Here is a 20,149-nt window from a genome sequence, read left to right on the forward strand (position 1 = left end):
ATCTAGACTCCATAATATATTGCTTTCTGCTTAAACTAGCTCGAGGGAGAATCTATCATGTACAGCTAAGACCACTATCCAATGTGCCCATGAGTCTTTCTCTGGAAAGACTGTCCTTTGTTCTGTGATCATACCCTTTCTTCTTTGCTGGTGTAAAAGGGCCTATTAGCTTATGAAAGAATAGTAATGGAGATGATAGTTTTATTAAAATGCCCTTACTTGTCAAAATAAGAAGGTTGTGATCCTATGTTTATTTTGCTCTTCCCAAGTAAAAAAACAAAACAAATAAATTTATTGGTCTTTGAAATTCAAAAGCCTGGGAATATTCTTTTACGAGAACTGTCATCCTTATTCACCCTTTTTAAAGCCTTACACAGGTATGTTTATTCATCTACTCAGCACATTTTTGACTATTTATTATGTGCTTAGAATCCCTCATTTATTTCCTTATCTTCAGGTAATCTTTCTGGCACTGGCTTTGTTCTAATCTATGCTAGTTTCTTATTGGTAGAGATGTTATGGCTCCTGGCCAGCAAAAAGCTATCATCCGTACTAGCTGGTTAGTGTCATGTCATATAGACATTAGCCTGAGGACAGGAATATGCTTCATGCTAGCTATCAACCCTCAGGTGGGAATGGATTTGTTTTCCAAATAAACTAGGAAAGATGCACTCCAAAAATTAGAATAATATTTATGAAATGCTGAAGTGGGTGAAGATGGGATTGTAGAAAATTCCTTAGTTGGGTAGAGAGTAGAGATGGGAATGGGGAAGAGTCTAACAGTTGATCCAGGGAGGAGCTGGCCATCCTGCCCCTGGGAATCCCAGAAAAACGTAAGGAGAGTGTGTGACAGAGAAGGGGACCCAGTGGCATTGGTCATCTTGGAGATCTATCAGGAAAACCTTCACATCTTGCTTGTGCCCATCCACGGGGCTTCCCCAAAGTTGGGGCTCTTGAGCTCTGGCTGAGGAGGCCATCTGTGGCTAGGTGGCAGAAGCGGACCGCTTTCAGTGCACACAACCTGAGACCTTGGGAAGTTTCAATTTCTGGAAACTCTCCTTCTTTGTGTGTCTGTGCTGTCCTTTCTGCCGATGACTACCCTCTGCTTTCTGGGCCAAGCTGGTCAGATATGGTCAGAAGGTACATTCCATCCTGGGGAGAAGACCAGGTGACCTTTTTTCCTTCAGCCTTTGTTTCTCTCCCTTAATGAACTTTTAATGTTATTCGATTTTTATCAAAGCATAATGTGGTTCCATTCCCTTGAGGCCAAGTCTTGGAAGACTGGAAATATGGCCTGACTCTGCTGTTTACTAGCTGTGTGACCTGGAGTGAGTCGATTAACATCCATCTGATTCCATTGTCTCATCTGTGAAATGGGACTAACAGCAGTGCCACAGTAATAGTGCCAGTGTGCAGGGTTTTCAGCGTTAAATGAGATAGCATATAGGAAACACTCAGCTTTGTGTCTGGCACTCAGTAAGCCCTCACCAAACGTGAGCTGCTGTAACGAGTATCAGCTTCATCTAGATAGATTATATATTTTAGTGACTTGCACAGTGGATTGGTTCGTCTCCCTGTGAACACACTCACTGACGCTTGGAACAAGAAGCCTCTCCCTTCTCTAGTGTTTGCTCTTTCTTCCCCTTCCTCCTCGGTTATCTTTTGTACTATTCCAATATTTGAAGAACGCGGCGTTGTAAAAATTTATAGGGTTCCTGTATAGCATCCAATTTACTGCAGGCTTTCAGGAAACTGTGTTCAATAAGTACTTGTTAACTCAATCAAAAATCAAGTCATCCATGTGGATAAATGACTAGCTGTCCAGCTGGCTGAAGCAGCGCACGTGCGCGCCTGCACCAACACACACGCACGCCCACACCCACACACAGAGGCAGAGGTGTTCCTGCCGTGCTCCTCCAGGCTCACCTTTGGAAATCTACTCATCTGAAGCCCAGACCCTGGACAGGGTTTCCACAGGCAGCTTTGGTGGTAGAATGCACAGGTCCCCTCAGACCAAAAATAATCCCAGACATGTGACAGCAACTCTCAGCTTAAGAGGCCATGTGACACCCATTGTCTTCCTGGATTGTCTTCTACAGAGAACTGAAGGCTGAGGGGTTTAGTGATTTTTCCTAAGTGAAGGCCCTGGACTCAAACCCAAGCCTCCTCATGCTAAAACCTGGATTATAATGCTGCTCAGAAAGGTCTGCCCAAATCCCCACCCCCGTTAGAGCTATACCCCTGGGTTAAGTCTTGCACCTGCATTAGATCCCTGTTAGTAAAACATGCAAACACACATTTTATCTGAAGGGGACCCAGCTCTACCTCGATGGCTAAAATTAGTTTGTCAGATTGGATAGCTGTTACCTAGAGTGAACATTTATCAATATAAGCATCTCTGAGCGTAACTGAGTGGAGGCTGACAGCTGTCTCTCAGAACACGTCTCCCTCTTCTTCACTGTAAAAGAATTGCCCTGGGCACACACTTCCCAGCCTCCCTGCAATTAGGTGAGGCTGGGTGACAAAGTTCTCACCAGCAGAATGTGAGTGGGGTGGGGCATGAGACTCCCAGACCCGGGTCCTTGGGGCAATCAGCATGCCTCTTCCATGCCCCCTTTCTCCTCCCCACTGGCTGCAGACAGACCTGGCAATGAGCCAGCTTCCACTGGGAGGATGACCATGTCTTGAGGGATGTCAGAGAAACGAGTCGGAAAGGGCCAGGGTCACTGACTCTCTGACTGAAGTAGAACATCCCGCTGACCAGGAAGACTCCCTCAGATGTTACGTGAAAGAGAAATAAACTTCTAACTTTTTTAAGCCACTGGGTTATTGTTGGATCTCTTTGTTACAGCAGCCTACCTATCTGTCAGAATTAGATGTGTTTACCCACATGAAATGCTTGGCATGGGGCCCGGAACATAGTAAATGTTAGCTCTGCCTATGACGCTATTTGAGTTTTAGAACTTTGCATTCATCTCTGAGTCTCTGAGTGGAGAATTCAGGAGTGGTTTTCACAAGGGCTCTGCTGGACCTGGCTGCCCTGCGCTAGTGCCCAGGTGACCAAATGTGGCCTGGAGTGGCATCTTCCTTCATATCACGTGGAACATTGAGAGGCTTCAGGCAAGGGGAGTCCAGTGAACTTAGCTGGGTTTGCTGATATCAGGAGGTAGCTTCTTGAACCCAGGCCCTGGTGACCTCTATGCCTGCTAGAGGGGCCCCAATGAGGCACAGCTGCAGATGAGATGGGAGTGAGAAGCAGAAGACGGTGGAAGACTAGTGGGCTCGTGGGAGAACCTCCAGAGATTCCCAGCAATGACCGGGTGACATTTGGCTTGGGGTAGAAGCTCTGTAATAGTAAGTAGGGGCAAAAACTAGTGAAACATGGGCAACATATGTAATTGTGAGTCCCTGGGTAGACAGGTAAGACTGGAAAACTTGGGTTACCCTAAAATAAAATTACCCTAAAATGAAAGAGTCTGCTAAGTAAAGGGGAAGCTATCATGTTTTATACTTGTGTTTAGAATGAGGGCCAGTACTGCACTCTTAATATTCTTGGGCTGTTTTTTACTTGCTAGGAGCTATTTAGAATTTCCCCACCCCCACCCCTGGCCCTATATCTTCAAGAGGATGTTTCTATATATGTATACATGTTTTTAGACTTTCACTTTTAACAAATTATAGACTTATCAGAAGTTGCATAAAAAGTCCAGAAAACTCCAATAAAGTCATCACCCACTCCCCCCAATGGTGGCATGTTACTAATTATCGGGCATCATTAAAATTAGAAAACTGACATTGGCGCAGTACAATTCACAGATGTATTAGATAACAGACCTTCCCCAGATTTCACCAGTTTTTGCAAGTACGCATGTTTTGGGTATGTCTTTGGGCATAATTCTATGTTAGTTTATCACATGTATAGATTCCTAGACCACCACCGCCACATCTAAATACCTTTTGCTTCATAGCAGCAACAGGTGTGTTAAAAACCTACAATGCAGTGAGGAACAGCAGGAGTTTTGTCAACAGACAGACATGATTTCGAATCCTGGCTTCTCCACTGGGCAGCTGTGCGACCTCGGGCAGGGGTGGTAACTCAATCTTCCTGAGCCTGTTTTCCCATCTGTAGAATGGGGATGATAAAAATAGTACCTGCTCTCTGGATCGTCTTAAAGATGAAATGAGATCATTCCCAGCAGAGCACATGTATATGTTCTTCTATTATCAGTATCCCGGTGTCAATGTCTTTTGACTTTATGACGCAGGGCTGTTGACTCAGCTTCTAGAATAATTTAGTTCATAAGACAAAAAAAAAAAAAAATTGAAGCTGCACGTGACATATTCAGCCCACTGGGGCTACACTTCTCAAATCCCCTCCTTAAGACTCTTGCCTGTGACAACCCTATGCCAGGGTCCCTGGCATCAGCCTCACTGTCACACATCCCACTCTACCCCCTCCTCACAGATGCCTCATAAGGGAAGCTCCTCAGAAGCCCTGTTTGACTCTCCCCCATCTTCCTTTATCTTTCCAAGTATCTTTGCAAAACCTCTCCTCTGCTTTGCATCTGCCTTACTACCTTTTCCCCCATCCTTACCCTCACCTCCTGATTTTTAAATCACGGCCAATGGGAGCAACTTACATTGTATTTATGAGACATCACATATAGAAATACACATATGCAAACCAGGATTTTATTTAAGGGGAACTTGGCTGGAGAGAGATTACTATACCCATATGGATATCTCTCTCTCTCTCTCTCTCTCACTCTCATTAGACTGTGAGCTCTTTGAAGGCAAAAATTCTTTGAGTTGTTCAGGCACATATCAGGTGCCCATGAACACTAACCTCCCAAATAATAATCCCACACAAATAACGGTAGCTTCCATTCATTGAACCCCTTCTACGTCCTTGTCATGGTGCTTAAAGTTCTAATTCATTTAACATCCTGCAAAGTAGGTATTGGGATGATCTCCATTCTGTGGATGCAGAAACTGAGGCTCAGCATGATTCAATGACCAGCCAGAGCTTGTTCTGTTTTCTCCCCAGAACGGATGCACTCTCCACTTTGACAGGCTGCCTCTCCCTCCACGTCTGCTTGATTAATAACGTGAAACTCCTCACGCAGCTTCCTTGGATGTTGACGTCTGTGAAATGGTGCTATGCGTCTCTGTCTTGTTTATGTCACAGGACCCTTAGTGAGGATCCAATGACAGGTGTTGGGAACAGCCCACAGCAAACCATGGCACAGTGAACAGGATGCATGCGTGAAGGGACCTGCCATCCTCCACTACTTGTAGGAGAGACGCTCCCTACTTTTACATCCCTTTTATTCCGTCTCCTGTCCCTAACCTCACCTGCAATGCTCTCCTAGGCACACAGGAAGAAATACATTCGGATTCACCGTACATAATTGAAAACCGTCTTTGTTGTAGCCACTTCCACACTGTTTTTTTTTTAACACATTCTCAGTGAGTGCTAACAATAACCCTGCCATATAGGTATTATTCTCACCCTTGCTTTACATATGGGGAAACCAAGGCTCAGAGATTGAAGCGACCTGCCCAACATCACACAACCAGTGGATTTGGGTTTGTCTGAACGCAGGTCTGTCTGACTCCAAGTCCAGTGCTCTTAAGCAAAAGTCTATATATTTTTAACAGTTTAAAATTCAAAATGTATAAAAGGGAACTCAGTGACTGTCTTGTCTTTTGGACCCCTGGTTTGCTTCCACAGAGAAAATATTACCATTTCTTGAGTTTTCTTCCAGAGTTATTCTAAGCATGTTAACTAGATATGGGAGTATATTACTTTTTCTCACTTCTCCCATATTCTTCCATACTCCACTTTTCTTTTTCACTTGACAATGTATCTTGAGACCTTTTCGCAATCAATTTATAGAAATTTCTTCTTATTTTTCTACAGTTGCAGTTTACAAGCGATTCACACCCAGAGTGTCAGTGAACCCTAAGACCCTTGGCCAACTCCAAAGGAAGCTCACGGCTAGAGACGCTGGTGGTGGAGGTAGGCTACAGGCTTAACTTAAATATTAATAATAATATTAAACATTTACTGTGCCTTAATTCAGGGCTGGGAACTGTGCGAAACACCTTACATGGATTACCTCGTTGAAGCCTCCAGATAACACTGCAAGACGGTACTGTCATCATCCCTGTTTTAAGGATAACTAAATGGAGAAAACGGGATTGAGTACGTTTCCCAAGACCACATAGTTAGCAATGACACCGCTGGGGTTTGAGCCCTGGTTGTTTGATTTCACTCTCAATCACTGCCCCAAAGCACAACGCAGGAGAGCAGAGGATGACCTTTCGGAATCTTCCCCTCTTCCATGCTTAGTTTCCATCTTTTCAAGAGACACTCCACCCTCCCCAAGGCTGCTTCTTCTCTGGCAAGACTCAGCTTCCCACCTCCCTCTCCCTTTTCCAGCACAATTGATCTCTTCTTTGTCCCAGCCCCCAGCTTCCCAGAGGGGCCATGTTTCTATTGATACAAATAATAACAACGGCATAGGTCTCCACTGGACTTAAGCCTGGGGAATTTCAGGTACTGAGATGAGCCAGTGGGTTGGGGAGAGGTCGTTTTGTGATTCTGTGTGTGTGTGTGTGTGTGTGTTTTCTGTCCTCTTAAATCACACTGAGCAGCTGCCACTGTGAGAAGCTTGTCTGAGAGGCTACTGACACAGTCAGGTGTTAGTTCAGGAAGCCTCTGCCTCTGTAGCAGAGATCTGTGTAGAAGAGCTCGGGCGCTGACACCACCCTGGGGGGCGCGTACTGTTCTCCTTGCACAAAGGGAGGCTCTGTTTCTTGCCAGGAGATGTCTGGCCTCCTTGGAGGCTGGGGGGCAGCAGGGCTTTCCCGGGGAGGCAGTGCAGTGGAAAGGGGCTCTGGTCTGAGAGTCTCCGGTTTCAAATCCTGGGGCCATCACGTCCTGGCAGTATAACCCTGGGCACGTCACTCCGGGTCCTATATTGCATAACTCTGTGGGGGGGGGGTCTCGGTCTCAACAGACTCTGGGCGCCATTCACACAGAACACAAGGCAGATGGTGTGCCTTTGAGCCTTGGACAACATGATGGCACAGAATCACTTTATCTCAGAGTCCATTTGCTGAGCTTCGTCTAGAGGAGAAGATAAGCTCTACTTCATGGGGCTGCAGAAAGAATTCAACAAGATAACATCTTTGTAGGTACTTGATAAATATTAGCTCTTGCTTCCCTTCCCTTTCCTTCGAGCCCCCAAGTAGGCAGTAAGGTACAGCACAGTGGTTAAGACTGTGGGTTTTGATCCCAGATTACTAGGGTTCAAGCTGTGTGATACTGGACAAGTTAATCAACCTTTCTGGGCCTCATATGTCATGGCATAAAAAGAGGACAACAGTAGCACCTGCCTCACGAGGCTGGGCTGTTGGGTGGATTTCATGAGATACAGTGGGTGCAGCACGACTGCAGCGCCTGCCCCTAGAAAGGCCCAGTGTGAGCGAGTGTGACCCTGCTCTCTGTGAAAGACCGTCTTCCTTCCCGCTTCCTCTCTTTTCTTCTTTGATCTTCTGCCTCTGGGCTTTTCTTGGCAAAGGGAAATCCTTTCTTTGAGATCATGTGCTTTTTCATCTCTCCCACTGAGGGTGACTGTGGGGGACGCAGTGTGAGTGAGCCCACCTGGCGGATGTTGGCTGAAGCTGTAACCAGAAGGCAAAGCCCTTGCTGGAGCCCACGGGAGCACAGCGTCGGAAGACATGGCCTCTGGCTTAGGGGTTCTCGAAGGCAGAGCTGAAGGGCAGGGTGAGCCTGTGCCTCAGAGGGCAGAGGTGCTGGGCAGGGGGCCCTAGACGGGATAGGCCGTCCTGCTAGAGGGAACCAGAAGGACATAAAAGTGGTCAGGGTTCCTGTGTGAAGTGGAAACTTCAACAAAATTGAAGGAAGTTCTACTTCCTCACTCTCTCCTCCTCCGACTGAGCTTCTGAGTCAGAGCTGCCGAGGCCAGCTGGAGACTGAGATGCCCCTGTGACTTTAAGGTCCTTAAGATGCCCCTGTGACCTTATTTCTAGAGTCCTTGGAGGCTGAGGGCAGATGGTGGGGGTGAAAGATGCCATCAGGAATCATGTAGGTCAGCAGGTCCTCAACCATGGCCACACAGTAAAAGCTTCTGCAGAACTAGATTGTGATTTAAACGGTTTGAGGTGGGACCCAGGCAACCCCTACTTCAACTTGTAACTTTCAAAAACTTCAAATCTGTAGATAAGTTGAAAGATGAGTACAATGAACACTTAGTACCTTTCACTTATATGCACATATATTTTTATATACATATATCTACATATATACTTCCTATATATGTACTGAAAAAAATCGGAATCGTTGAGTATAAGTTGTAGACATCATAATACTTCCTCTTAAATACTTCAGCATGTCTCCTAAAGATACTCTAAACCACAATACCCTATTACACCCAAGAAATGTAATATTGATATAACATTATTTAATATATCATCCATATTCATGTTTCCCCTATTGTCCCCAGAGTGTCCTCTATAGCCTTTTCCTGCCAAAGCAAGGATCGTGGATTTTTTTTTTATTATTCTTGAATAGAGAATAGTTTCCTCCAACTTTCTGGTCCTTCTTGACATTGACATTTTTGAAGAATCCACGTAACTTCTATTGTGGAGTGTCCCTCAGTATGGGTTTCTCTGATTGTTTCCTCTGATTGAATTCAGGTGAAAACTTGGGTAAGAACACTGCCAGGATGGGGTGTGCTTCCCACTGTAGCACATTGGGGGCCGCTTCATGTCAGTTGGTCCTGCCCTTAGTCATGCTTAGATGATCCTTTGGTCAAGTGGTGTCCATCATATTTCTCCATTGTACCTTTCTAATTAATAATTAATCTGAGGGGCTTGTACTTAGATTGTCTGAATATCCTACCAACCTCTTACCCGGTCGTAAGACAGTACACTGATGACCGCTAGTGGAGTGATTACTACACTGTGATAGGGTGAATGGTAATCTTCCTAATTTGATTATTCCTTCTACTTCATTAACAGACTTTCTTCTGTAGAGTTTCTCCGCTCTTTTGAATATCACCATGAACTCAAGGACTTAAAAAAAAATTCAGTGTGTCATAATTCATTACAAATATTAAAGCTCAAATTGTCCCAAATTTGGCCAATGGGAGCCCCTTTCAGATTGGTTCCTGTGTTCCTGTGACATGTCTTAAATTAGAATTTAAGCACTTTCTTGATTTCTAGTATAACCTGATATTCTAGGCTCACCTTGTACTCTGCTGCAGAATTGAATTAGTCATTTCTCCAAAGAGCCCTGCCTGCTTTCTTTTAATGGAGAATGGTTTTTAAAAACCAAGATCTGGGGACTTGGTATACTCATTATTGTTGGGGGTATTGTTATTTCTAGGCCTTATCAGTGCTAGGAAATACTCTTGTTTTTCTAAAACAAATCTTGAATTAACTTTGATATTTCCAATCAGATCCAACACCACGGGCTCTTCGTCCGCTTCCTGCATTCCATATTGATGTTTCCTTTCTCTCACAGTGAGAACCTGCTTCTCAGCAATATCAATATATTTATTTACTAATTTTCTCTATTCTAAAATACACACAAAGTCATTTTAGAATTACTACCACAGAAATACTATTAACAACAAACCTACCAAATCGGCCTAGGTTTGAGGCTCCTGTGTAGTTCTTTTTCTCTTTAGAATATAACCCACTAAGGATGTATAGTCAGAATACTGTGTCCAAAATTACTTGAATTATGTTTTGTTCCTATATGACTTAATATAGAGTTAGTTGTTGATTTTTAATTTTATTTTTGAAACATGTAAAACATTTAACTAATTGAAAACTCAAAAATACATAAAGAAGCGTAAATGTGGTGAAGCCTCATCCTTACCAGTTCCACTGCATTTCTACCCACTTCCTGGAGATAACTGTTTTCGTTAGATTCTCATTTACTCTTCCTGGCATCGTTGTTTTAAAATAGCAATGATCCAGCTGAAGAGGAAAAGGGGACTTTAGCTAAAGAACTAGGTGAATCTCTTAGTGTCTAGGTTAAAAGAGAATAGTACAAAAATGGAAGGAAAAATAGTAGTAGGAAATGGGGGAACTCATAAGGCAGAAGCTGGGAACCAGGGGGTCACTCGGGCTAGAGAGTCTCAAACATTCAGAGGACCCTAAAGACAATTGCCTGGGGGCCAGCCTTGCAAAAAGTGCGTGCTTCCTGAGGGCAGGTCACATGGGTCTCCTCTCAAAGTGATAGAAGGGGGCAATGTCATGAGCTCTGCCCTCAGGGATAAAAGAAAAAGATTGGAAGTATGGGCCAAGGAAGATGACTGAGAACTTTTTAGTCAGGCTCTTAAGGAGGGAGATGACAAGGAATAAAGAAGGAGGAACAGCTGTCAGCAAAAGCAGCAGCAGTCTGGGTCCCAAAACAGTTGGCCTGGGATTCAGAAGTGGCCATGGAGGTTAGGTTTGTGGAAAAGGGTCCACAGGGTCCCCTGATGACACAGGGGGAGGGCTGAATCCAGCAGTGCATCCCCATCTGTAAGAACCAAGGTGGGAATTCTGATGCCTTGAATGAGCTAAGAGTTATGAACTCCATGAAGAATCCTATTTATCTCTGTTGAGCATGCAAAGATTAAGGGCAGGCGTTGCTTAGAGAAAATGATGTAATGTTTGGGGCTGAAGACAAAGTGAGTGCTGTGCTGCTGACTTCCTATTTGACCTCCTCTTTCTCCAGGGGGGAAAGAAGTCTTCCAATCGGAAAGGGTGGGAAAAGCATTGCAAAGAGGGGATTGAAATCAAGGATAGGTGAGGAGGCTGGAAAGCCGGGCACAGCAGCTGTGATGAACTCGGGGCTCTGAGCCTGGTGAATTATGTCCTGCGGTCCTGGAGGGACTTGACAAGCAATTTCAGAGCCACTGTCATTAATCTTTGATAAATTATAGAGGAGGAGATTTGTGCTCAAAGACAAGAGATGGGCATATGTGCTCTTGACATTCGAGAAGTGGAAAAGAGTGGATTCTGGAAGTCATAGCACGTGGGCTGGGACGTTCTCACCTCAGGGTTATGAGAAGATGTGTGTGCCTTCCAGATAGTTGGTTTTGAGTTCCAGCTCTGCTTCTGGCCTAGGGCAGGGCTGGGGAAGAAATTTGGAGGTTATATCCCCACGTTTAGGACGAGGATGGGGGAATTCCCTGGCGGTCCAGTGGTTAAGGCTCCATGCTTTCACTGCCGAGGGTGCAGGTTCAATCCCTCGTTGGGAACTAAGATCCTGCAAACCGCGCAGCATGGACCAAAAAAAAAAAAAAAAAAAAAAAAAAAAGAACAGGACCAGGATGGTCTGGAAAGGGTCAAACCAGGGGGGAGGTGGATGCTTTGAGGTTTTCTCACTGCTCCTTCTTTAGTGATGCCTGACTTACCACTGTGGACCTCTGGCAGCCATGTTTGTCTGTCTCAGTCTGGGTTCCCCAGAAGCAGACCCTGAGATGAGGGTTTGTGTAAAAGTGTCAGGAAGTGTCCCCAGGAAAAATCAGTAAAGGTGTGGGGAAAGGGACGGGGAAGAGAAGGCAGTATACAGCAAGTCCCAAGGGTAACTTTGGACAGTGAAAGTCTCACTTTGGAGTTGTCTTTATTGGGAAGGAGGCAGCAGTATGTTTACTCCTCATATCGTCACTTAGTGATGAAGGGATGCCCCAGGAGGATGTAAATTCCCAGGCATGAGGCGGCTTGAGATCAGCCCCTGACTGAGACTCAGGTGCTGGCTGACTCAGGTGGCTGCATGCCAGGAGCTGGACAAGGGTTCTGAGGGGACGTGGGTGGGGCGCCGACAGCCTTCACACACTGCCTGACCCCACAGCCCTGGCTGGACGAGCCGAGCCTGGGGAGAGCACCCATCCAAGGTCGGCCAGGTTCAGCCAATCAGCTTCCCTCTCCTGGGAACTTGGAGCAGAGCCTGAGATCTGCAGGGTGGAGCCTAGGCTCTGTGCGACAGCCATGCTCCACTATTTGGGCTCCAGGGACATTTGTCATGTTGTCTGACCACGTGGCACCTATCGAATACTGTTCTAATGCTTGCTGGAATTCCCAAGGCAGAACCCAGAGAACTGGGAATTCTAGCATCCCTTGTAGCTGGGGCCAGGCATGCGACTCAGGCTGCACCAGTCAGGAGAACCTACACGAGACTTCCACTCAGAAACAAATACAAAGCTCTGGGGGGGGGGGGGCATTGCTTTACTGGTGTTGCTGGCAGCCTAGGCTTCTCGCTTTTGGGATACAATGTCAAATTCCTAAGGCATAGGTGGCAACAGCACAGCTGCAGGAGAGTTGGGTTCCTGGCGTTCAGTACCCATCTATTTCCTTTTGTGGGAAGGCATTAAGAGTGACAGGTCTGAGGAATGTTGTGGGCAGAGATTCTTTGGAGTCCAGAGAGGCATTTGATCAAGTCTCTTGGCTATTCCAGTGGACAGATGTCAGGAATGTGATGGACTCTCCACGGATTCGACCACATCAAAGGAAAAAGGTGACTCTAGTGGCATACCACAGGGATCTGCGTTAGCTCTGTCCACTCAACATTGTTATCAGTGACTTGGACGAAAACATAGAAGGTGTGCTTCTTGACGCTGTGGAAAACACAAAGCTGAGAGGGCTGGAAAATGCATCAGGTCACAGAATCAGTTTGCAAGAGGATCTTGATATCCTGGAAAACTAGGATGAAAATAAAACTTATTGAAATACATCAGTTCTACCTTGAGTTAAGAAAAAAATGCCAGTGGGTGGAGAAAACACTTTGGAAGAAGACGGAAAAAGTATTCCTCCTTCTATATTTATACCTCACTTATTCCACAAAGGATTTCAGGGGGATTATAAAATTTCGTGAAGTGGAAAAGAGTTAAAACATAGCTGAGAGAATTGAGGCAGAATTAAAAGTAGAAAAATACTTACAGCACAGTTAGGATGAAATCCGAAACATGTGTATCACCCAGTTCCGCAGATGTCACAAGAGGGCCCCTGAGCTCCCTTGTGGCTGAAGCAAACAGGGAAACTTGATCTAATTTGAGATTTTTTAGTATACGTAAAGGACATAGAAACCATTTATCCAGTAGAAGCACTGCTTTTCTTTATAACGAAACCTGAAAGAAAGTTCTCCCCTGGGTGCTTACGAAAAGAACACCTTATGAAGCAGGGGATGAAGACCTCAAAAAGCCAGGGTATCAAAGCAAATTCAGTGAAAGCAATTCTACTCGGGGTCAGAAAAATGTCTAAGCGCCAACTCTGAATTGGGGTGGGATGCAGTCTATCTGTCAAATTCAATGTTTCAAAAACTTTTTGCTGGGTAGAATTGACCTTTGGAGAATCATAAAACTTTTAAATATCTAAGTTTTTTTGGTGTCCCCCTCTAAGAGCCAATTTTCACCCTCTTGGGGGTGTTCTACTGTTCCTGAGAATGCGTGCTCTAATGGGATGGAGGATGGCATGCCCTATGGCAGTTCTCCTCAGTAATAATTGCTCAAGGTGTACATTTCTCTCTTAGGTGCATTTCCCCTCCTGGTGGTGTTTTTTTTTTTCGGTACGCAGCCCTCTCACTGTTGTTGCCTCTCCCGTTGCGGAGCACAGGCTCCGGATGCGCAGGCTCAGCGGCCATGGCTCATGCGCCCAGCCGCTCTGCGGCATGTGAGATCTTCCTGGACTGGGGCACGAACCCGCGTCCCCTGCATCGGCAGGCGGACTCTCAACCACTGTGCCACCAGGGAAGCCCTGTTTTTTTTTTTTTTTTTTTTTTTTTTTTTTTTTTTTTTTACCAGTTTGACTCAATGAGGTACAATTAGGAAATGGCTTCATTTTTTGTTTGTTTGTGTTTCTTCCCCACCTCCTGTTTTCAAGCTTTCTGTTGCAGTTCCCTTCCTCAGCCCTTGATATAGTCTCAGGCAGAGGCTACAACTTTTTGGCCACCTTCAGTTATAATAACTAGCCTTATTTTGGCTGTTTCAACTTTCTCTCAGGCATTGAAAGTTTCAGCCCAGGCTAAATAAAAACTTCAGTCTCACACCCAGCTCAAGGCTTCTCCCCTCCCCATCCTTCAGCTCGTGCCCGAGCTGGGGACCTGCCTTGGAGAGGCAGGATAGTCTGCTTTTTACCACCCTGTTCCCCACCTTCTGGGCTTCCCCTTTGGGTGGAGGACGCATCACACTCCCGGAGGAGGGATACATTCTGCAGAGGCCACGTGGCCCAGGTGTCACAACAAGTGATCAGAGGAGAGCCGCCCCCATGTCCTCTCTGCATCTCTGCCACCGCAGGTCACTCTGGCCAGCCCCCCCCGCCCCCCAATCCCTTCATAGCTCTCTGGGCACAAAGCGGCTGCCAGCCTCCCTGTTCCAGAGCCTGGAGGGCAAGGACAAGGATGCTCCCCAAGTCCTGTCCAGTGGGAACACTGTGTCAGACTAATGGTTTCTGTGGCTCAACCAGCATCCACTTCGGTGTTGGACTCACTCTCTCTGCTTTGAAGGCGTCCCAGCATCCGAGCTGCTCTCCTGGACCCCCTTTCCTCTCCTGAAGGCTGGCAGAAGCCTCATGGGGAGGGGAGGGATGGGGAAACATCCCAGCCTTTCTCACTGCTAGGCTGATGACTCCCTACTCTTAGAAATGCCCCTAGTTCAGGGGACTCTCCCTACACTCCTCAACTCTTCTTGGGGTGCTGGAGGTGGAGGTGACAGGGCTGCCTGATGCACCCTTGAAAAAACCCCTCAGGTATGTTCAGATCACTTCCTCTTTAGAATGTGGGAGCACTTTTGCCTTCTGCTAACTCCTCGCTGGGGTGTTAGCAGAAATTCCTAGTGTGGGAAAATTCCCATTCAACACCCCACTAAGTGTTCAAACTTCCTCTTTGGCTGGGGGAACCCAGGACCTGCTTGCCAAGGCATAACCATAACAAGGCCAAGGCCAACCCCTGGCTCAGGACAGCCCTCTCCAGTGGCCACAGGACCCAGATAAAGAGCTGTGGCCACGGCTGCTCCCGGGGTTAGGGATTGCTCCAGACCCTGCCTTTCCACAGTTTCTCAGGAAGCGTCTCTCATCACTCCCTCTCTGCTGCTATTAAGGAAAATTTCCTACCTGGGTTTCCCCATTTTCCTGTGCCTACCAAGTTTGTTAGGAGCAAAATTCTAGAAGAGTTCAGAGCTTATCCTCTCTGGTGCCCTCTAAGGGGGATGTATGTTGGAACAGCCCAGTTCCTGCGACCTCACCTGCTGATTGGGAGGATAGGTGAGGAGGATGGGAAGAAGGTGAATGTAGTATCATATGGGAGAGAATGACATGAAACGAGCTGGGAAAATAGATGCTGGGGGTTTGAGACATAGGATGGAGTTCTGGGGAAAGAGAGAGAAGAGAGAGCTTGGGCAAGGAGAGCAGCCCTGATGAGTGGGATGTTGTGGGCTATGGAGGGATGAAGAGGCTTTCGGGGAAGAATCCAAGTTTCTTCAATAAAACCTTTTGTTATTTCCTATGTCTTTGGGAGCCAGACTTTTTTTTTTTTTTTTAAATCAGGAACCTCTAGAGTCCTAAAGGTAGATGAACAAGAAGGTCTAATTTTGTTGTTTCGTTTAGTTTTGGGTTAAACTGGAACTAGAGAGCCTGCTCCAATGTGGCATTTTGAGACATGAAGTTCATGTTCTTCCCGCTTGGCTCCAGACACCGTGCCGTTTTCTGGGCACAGTGTGGTTTCTGAATCACGTTAAGCATTAGGGTCTCAAAGCCTCCAGCCCTGACTCCCTAGAAAAAGAGAATCAGCTGGTTACCATGTCTGAACTCTAAGTGGGCTATCAGGAGTGTGATGACTTTTTTTTTTTTGGTCACACCACGCAGCTTGCGGGATCTTAGGCATCAAACCCACGCCCTCGGCAATGAAAGCTGAGTCCTAACCACTGGACCACTGGGGAATTCCCAATGACTTTCTCTTCCTGGTAAGACTGCGTCCCTGTAGTGAGAAAGTCTGGGTAAGGAAGACTCTGCCACATGTTAGTCCCATGGAAGACGCATTAGTCAGATAGACTAAGTTTTGCTGGAATCACAGCACAAATAACCACAACTCTGTGGCTTACGATGGAGCCTTATTTTCTCACCAGTACTACATGTCCACTGCAATCCAGTTGCAGCTCTGTTCCATGTTTTCTCCTCTTGGGGACCATGGCTGTTGGATAAGGCCCTTTCTAGAATATTAATGGTCATCATGATAGCAGGGGAAAGCAAAGCCAGATGGCCACATGCTAGCTCTTAAAACGTACCCAAAATTGACACATGGGACTTCTGCTCACACTTCCTGGGCTACAAGTCATATGGTCACGTCTATGTACAACCGAGTGGAGGTGTATGTTTCTCCCACAGGGTGGGGCACTGAGTATTTGGGAGAATAATACAGTCTTTCATGGGAGGCTATCAATTCTGCCTAAAACAGCAGTTGCATGCCGTTTGAAATCTGACAAAAAAGATTGTCAGAAAAGATCTGAAGGAGGCTGCCATGTGGGGAATTGTATTTTTTCTCCCTAAAGATTATTTCATGCTTGTTGGATCCATCATATTCTGAAATTCTTTTGTCGCCCAACAAGCATTGATAAGTAGAAACTGTTTGGTCACACAGCTATTAGCCATATCTCTCCAGAACTCCCTGACATACATTTACTGGCTGGCTCAAATTTCTCCTAATTTCTATCTCCCTGATCCCCTACCTTTTTGGCCCACTTTATGTCTTCTCTGAGCTCCAAAACCTAGATGACTGTGACTCCTCTGAGATCACCTAAGATTTTCAAACTCCTCTCTCAAGAGGCTGGTAATTTCCACTTATGGGATTTTCCTACTATTTGTCCAGCAGAGCAGTGGAGTCTTAGGAAGTCTTTCTGTCTGAGGAGCTGAATTTCCACTATAGACGTGATTCACTGAGAGAGATTAGCATGCTTTTTGCTCTTCATCATCATTACCAACAATTTTAATATTTTATTAAATCATCTGGTCAGAAAAGCAATGACTAAAAATCATAGTTGTCAAAGCACCTTAAGGAAAGAAATACCTGGGACCCGTTTGGTGTTTCGTCACTGTTCTTTGGGCCAGTCCCATCTAACGCCCACCCTGGATGTCCGCCCAGATTGAATCCTCAAGTGTCTGTCCTACTCCCGAGGGGCCAGCCTGTGTCGTGACTCTGGGACCCTTCACCAGCAGTGACCAGAAAGCTCTCCCGGGGGGAAGGTTTTGTTTTCTTGCAGAGCTGTTTCTGGACCACGGCCACAGGCAGCCCGTTCACCCACCTAGTTGGGAGAGCTCATGAAAAAGACAGCCTTATTCATGTTTTTCTTTGCCTCCTTATCAGCTGGGAGAGTTTGTTTTTCCCTCTGACTCAAAGATTCAGAATTTCAGGACTGGAAAGGGGCTCCCCTGCTGTTTCCTTGAAGTGACAAAACACAAAAAGCATAACCAACAGTGCCCCGTTACATTTCAGCGTGAAGAATATTTATAATTGTCTTTTCCAATCAGACATTTCCCCAGCCAGTATATTTACCTTATGTTTGATTTGAGGAGGTCTATTTCCTACTTTGTTTTGTCTTGTCTTACCGGCCTTAGCTGGGTCTTTTGTGAGCTGGTAATTTGTTCTCTGGTCTCTTAGCAACCAGGAACTTTTCCAGCTCGCCCCTGAATCAGACCTTGGAGTTGCAAAGTTTATAGCAGAACCTGCTGAAGGACAGTATCTCTCCCAGAGCCAACTATGTTAAACCAATGTTTGAACAAGAAAATTAACCGGGGTTTCAGGACATGTACGTTCCTTAAGGAGACAACTGACGAAACACACGTCGGGCTCTCCGGAACGTCTCCCCTGGTCCCAGTCCCAGCTGGCTGAGTTCTCTTTATCCTCTGCTGCAGTGCAAGGCATTTCCCCATTTCTGCTCCTGGGCTGATGTGAAGCAGATGGAGACTGCCTGGAGAGGAAACGACCATGCCCTCCCTGGAGGAGGACAAGGTGGAGGAGGTCCCTGGCGCGACTGATCACGTGGTCTTCTCCAGTTTCACTCCACACACATTGATTTCGTGCCCAGTATTTGTGAGGCACTGGCTGGAGAAATGCACAGAACACAGCCGTGCCCTGTAGAGCTCACAGTCTAGTGAAGAGACATCAATAAATCACTTACCATCCAGTGTGCTCAGTCTGACATTCACGATATAAACAAGGACTCCTGGAGGACAGAAGAGAACTTGGCCTGGGAGTGGGGTGAAAGCCCACGTGAGTGACTGCACTGGAGGCAGGATGGGGGGTGGGGAGGGTGAGGAGACGGGGGCTACCTCTCCCCACCTGCAGCAAGTGTGCTGTGAGTCCCAAACTCCCAAACTCCTGGCATTGGCCGCTCAGGGGCAGGAAGCCCCAAGCTCAGTTATTAGCTGGTGTGAGGGCCGACTGACTCTTGGCGTGGCCTATGGCTCTGTAAAAAAACCACCCCAAAGCTTAAGGGTATAAAATCCCGCCATTTCATCGTGCTCTTGGATTCTGTGGGTCAGCAGTCGGAAGAGCGCAGGCGGAGGCTCTTCTTTGCTCCATGGTGTCTGGAGCCTCGGGTGAGGACTTGAATGGTTGGGGGGTACCTTCAACTGCGGGGGCTGGACCACTTCGAATCTAGTTTCTTCACTCATACATCTGGCAGCTGGACTGGACTGGGCTAATGTCTCCATGTGGCCTCTTCAGCATGGAGTTCTCAGGATTGTTGGATTGGAGGCTCAGGGCTCTAAGAGCAAGTAGATGGTCTCTGAGGGCGAGGCAGAAACTGCATGGCCTTCTTTGCCCTCGCCTTGGGAGTCACATAGCATCACTTCCAAACACCCTCTGCATCAAGGACCCACCCGATGAAGAGTAGGGGACATAGACCCACCTCTCAAGGGAAAGAGGGTCAAAATATTTGCAGTCATGCTGAAATCACCATACAAGGAGCTAAGATTTCTAACTTCTTGTCTGACTCTGCCCCTCACTTGCTGTATGACCTTGGGTTAGCTGCTTCTCCTCTCTGTGCTCTGGCTTCTTCATCTATACACTGGGAGGGGTTCTCCAGGTGACTCTAAAGTCCCTTCTCATGAGGAGCAGCAGCAGAGCAAGTGCTCCTTGTTATCTATTGATTCTGAGTGAGCTGAATTTTAATTATAGGAATGGATCTCCAATTGAATCATGTGAATCACTGGGTAGACATGATCGTTAGAATTTTCACACTGATGGAAACTTGAGGAACCTTGGTCTAACTCCCTTGTTTTACAGCTAGGGAAACTGAGGTTTAGAGAGGCTAAAGGTCCAGGAGTAATATAATGATGGACATTAACTAAAGAATAGAACCTGGGCCCCTGAGCCAATCATCCTGTGTGCTTTTCACTTACCTTATTATATTTGGAATTATGTATGAAATTTCATTCAAATAACCACCTTCAGGAAGACATCACTTACATAAACTGAGGGATATCTGTTAAGTAGCCGTGTGGAAATTTTCCATTGTGTCCAATCTGAGTAGTTGTTAACTGGGCGTGAAGGTTTATCTGCCAGGTCCATGCTCACTGGTTGCCCCCTCTCGGGGCCTTGGCCCAGGACTGGTGCAGAATGACAGTGGAATTAGGAGGAAGGTTGAGAAAAGAGGTGAGTTTGCTTCCGGTTTGGATCCTAATTTTTTTCATAGCAGCCGTATTCAGAAATGGCTTCTGTGCATATATAATAAGGTGATTGAGTTAAATAATAAATGACAAGAGAGGCCACTGGAGGTGGGGAAGCAAAGGCAGGGGAGAAGGAGTCTGATTTCAGCTTAAATTGGAAAGGACGTTGAGCTGCTGAGAGAGGGAGATGGGAAGGCAGAAGGGCCCATGGTAACAGGAACAAAAAAAGAACTGACAAAAAGAGCCACGTGGCTCCCTGCAGCCTAGGAAGGCTGAGAGAGCAGGGACAAACTCAGTGTGTGGAAATATAACAGGACATTGGGCATTTCAAAGCAGAGGGAGCCTGGAGTCATATTTAGTGCTGGGGAATAAAGCAAAAAAAAAAAAAAGAAAATAGAGAGTAGGCCATGAAGCATTGACTCTTCATGATAAATGGGCTTTCCCAGAGCTGGCTCCGTCACAAACA

The 20,149-nt window shown here is 46.3% G+C and overlaps 1 long non-coding RNA gene across 1 annotated transcript; it reads right to left on the reverse strand.

Annotated features, from left to right (window-relative positions):
* Positions 1-12,201: 12,201 nt before the first annotated feature.
* Positions 12,202-17,592, reverse strand: LOC141279641 (uncharacterized). The gene is made up of 3 exons (XR_012334224.1): positions 17,567-17,592; positions 12,967-13,048; positions 12,202-12,729 (listed from the first exon to the last, which is right to left on the reverse strand). It is a non-coding gene; the product is annotated as an uncharacterized lncRNA (long non-coding RNA).
* Between the last annotated feature and the right edge of the window lie 2,557 nt (positions 17,593-20,149).

Source organism: Tursiops truncatus, chromosome 10 (assembly GCF_011762595.2).
Source record: "Tursiops truncatus isolate mTurTru1 chromosome 10, mTurTru1.mat.Y, whole genome shotgun sequence".
Lineage (NCBI taxonomy): Eukaryota > Metazoa > Chordata > Mammalia > Artiodactyla > Delphinidae > Tursiops > Tursiops truncatus.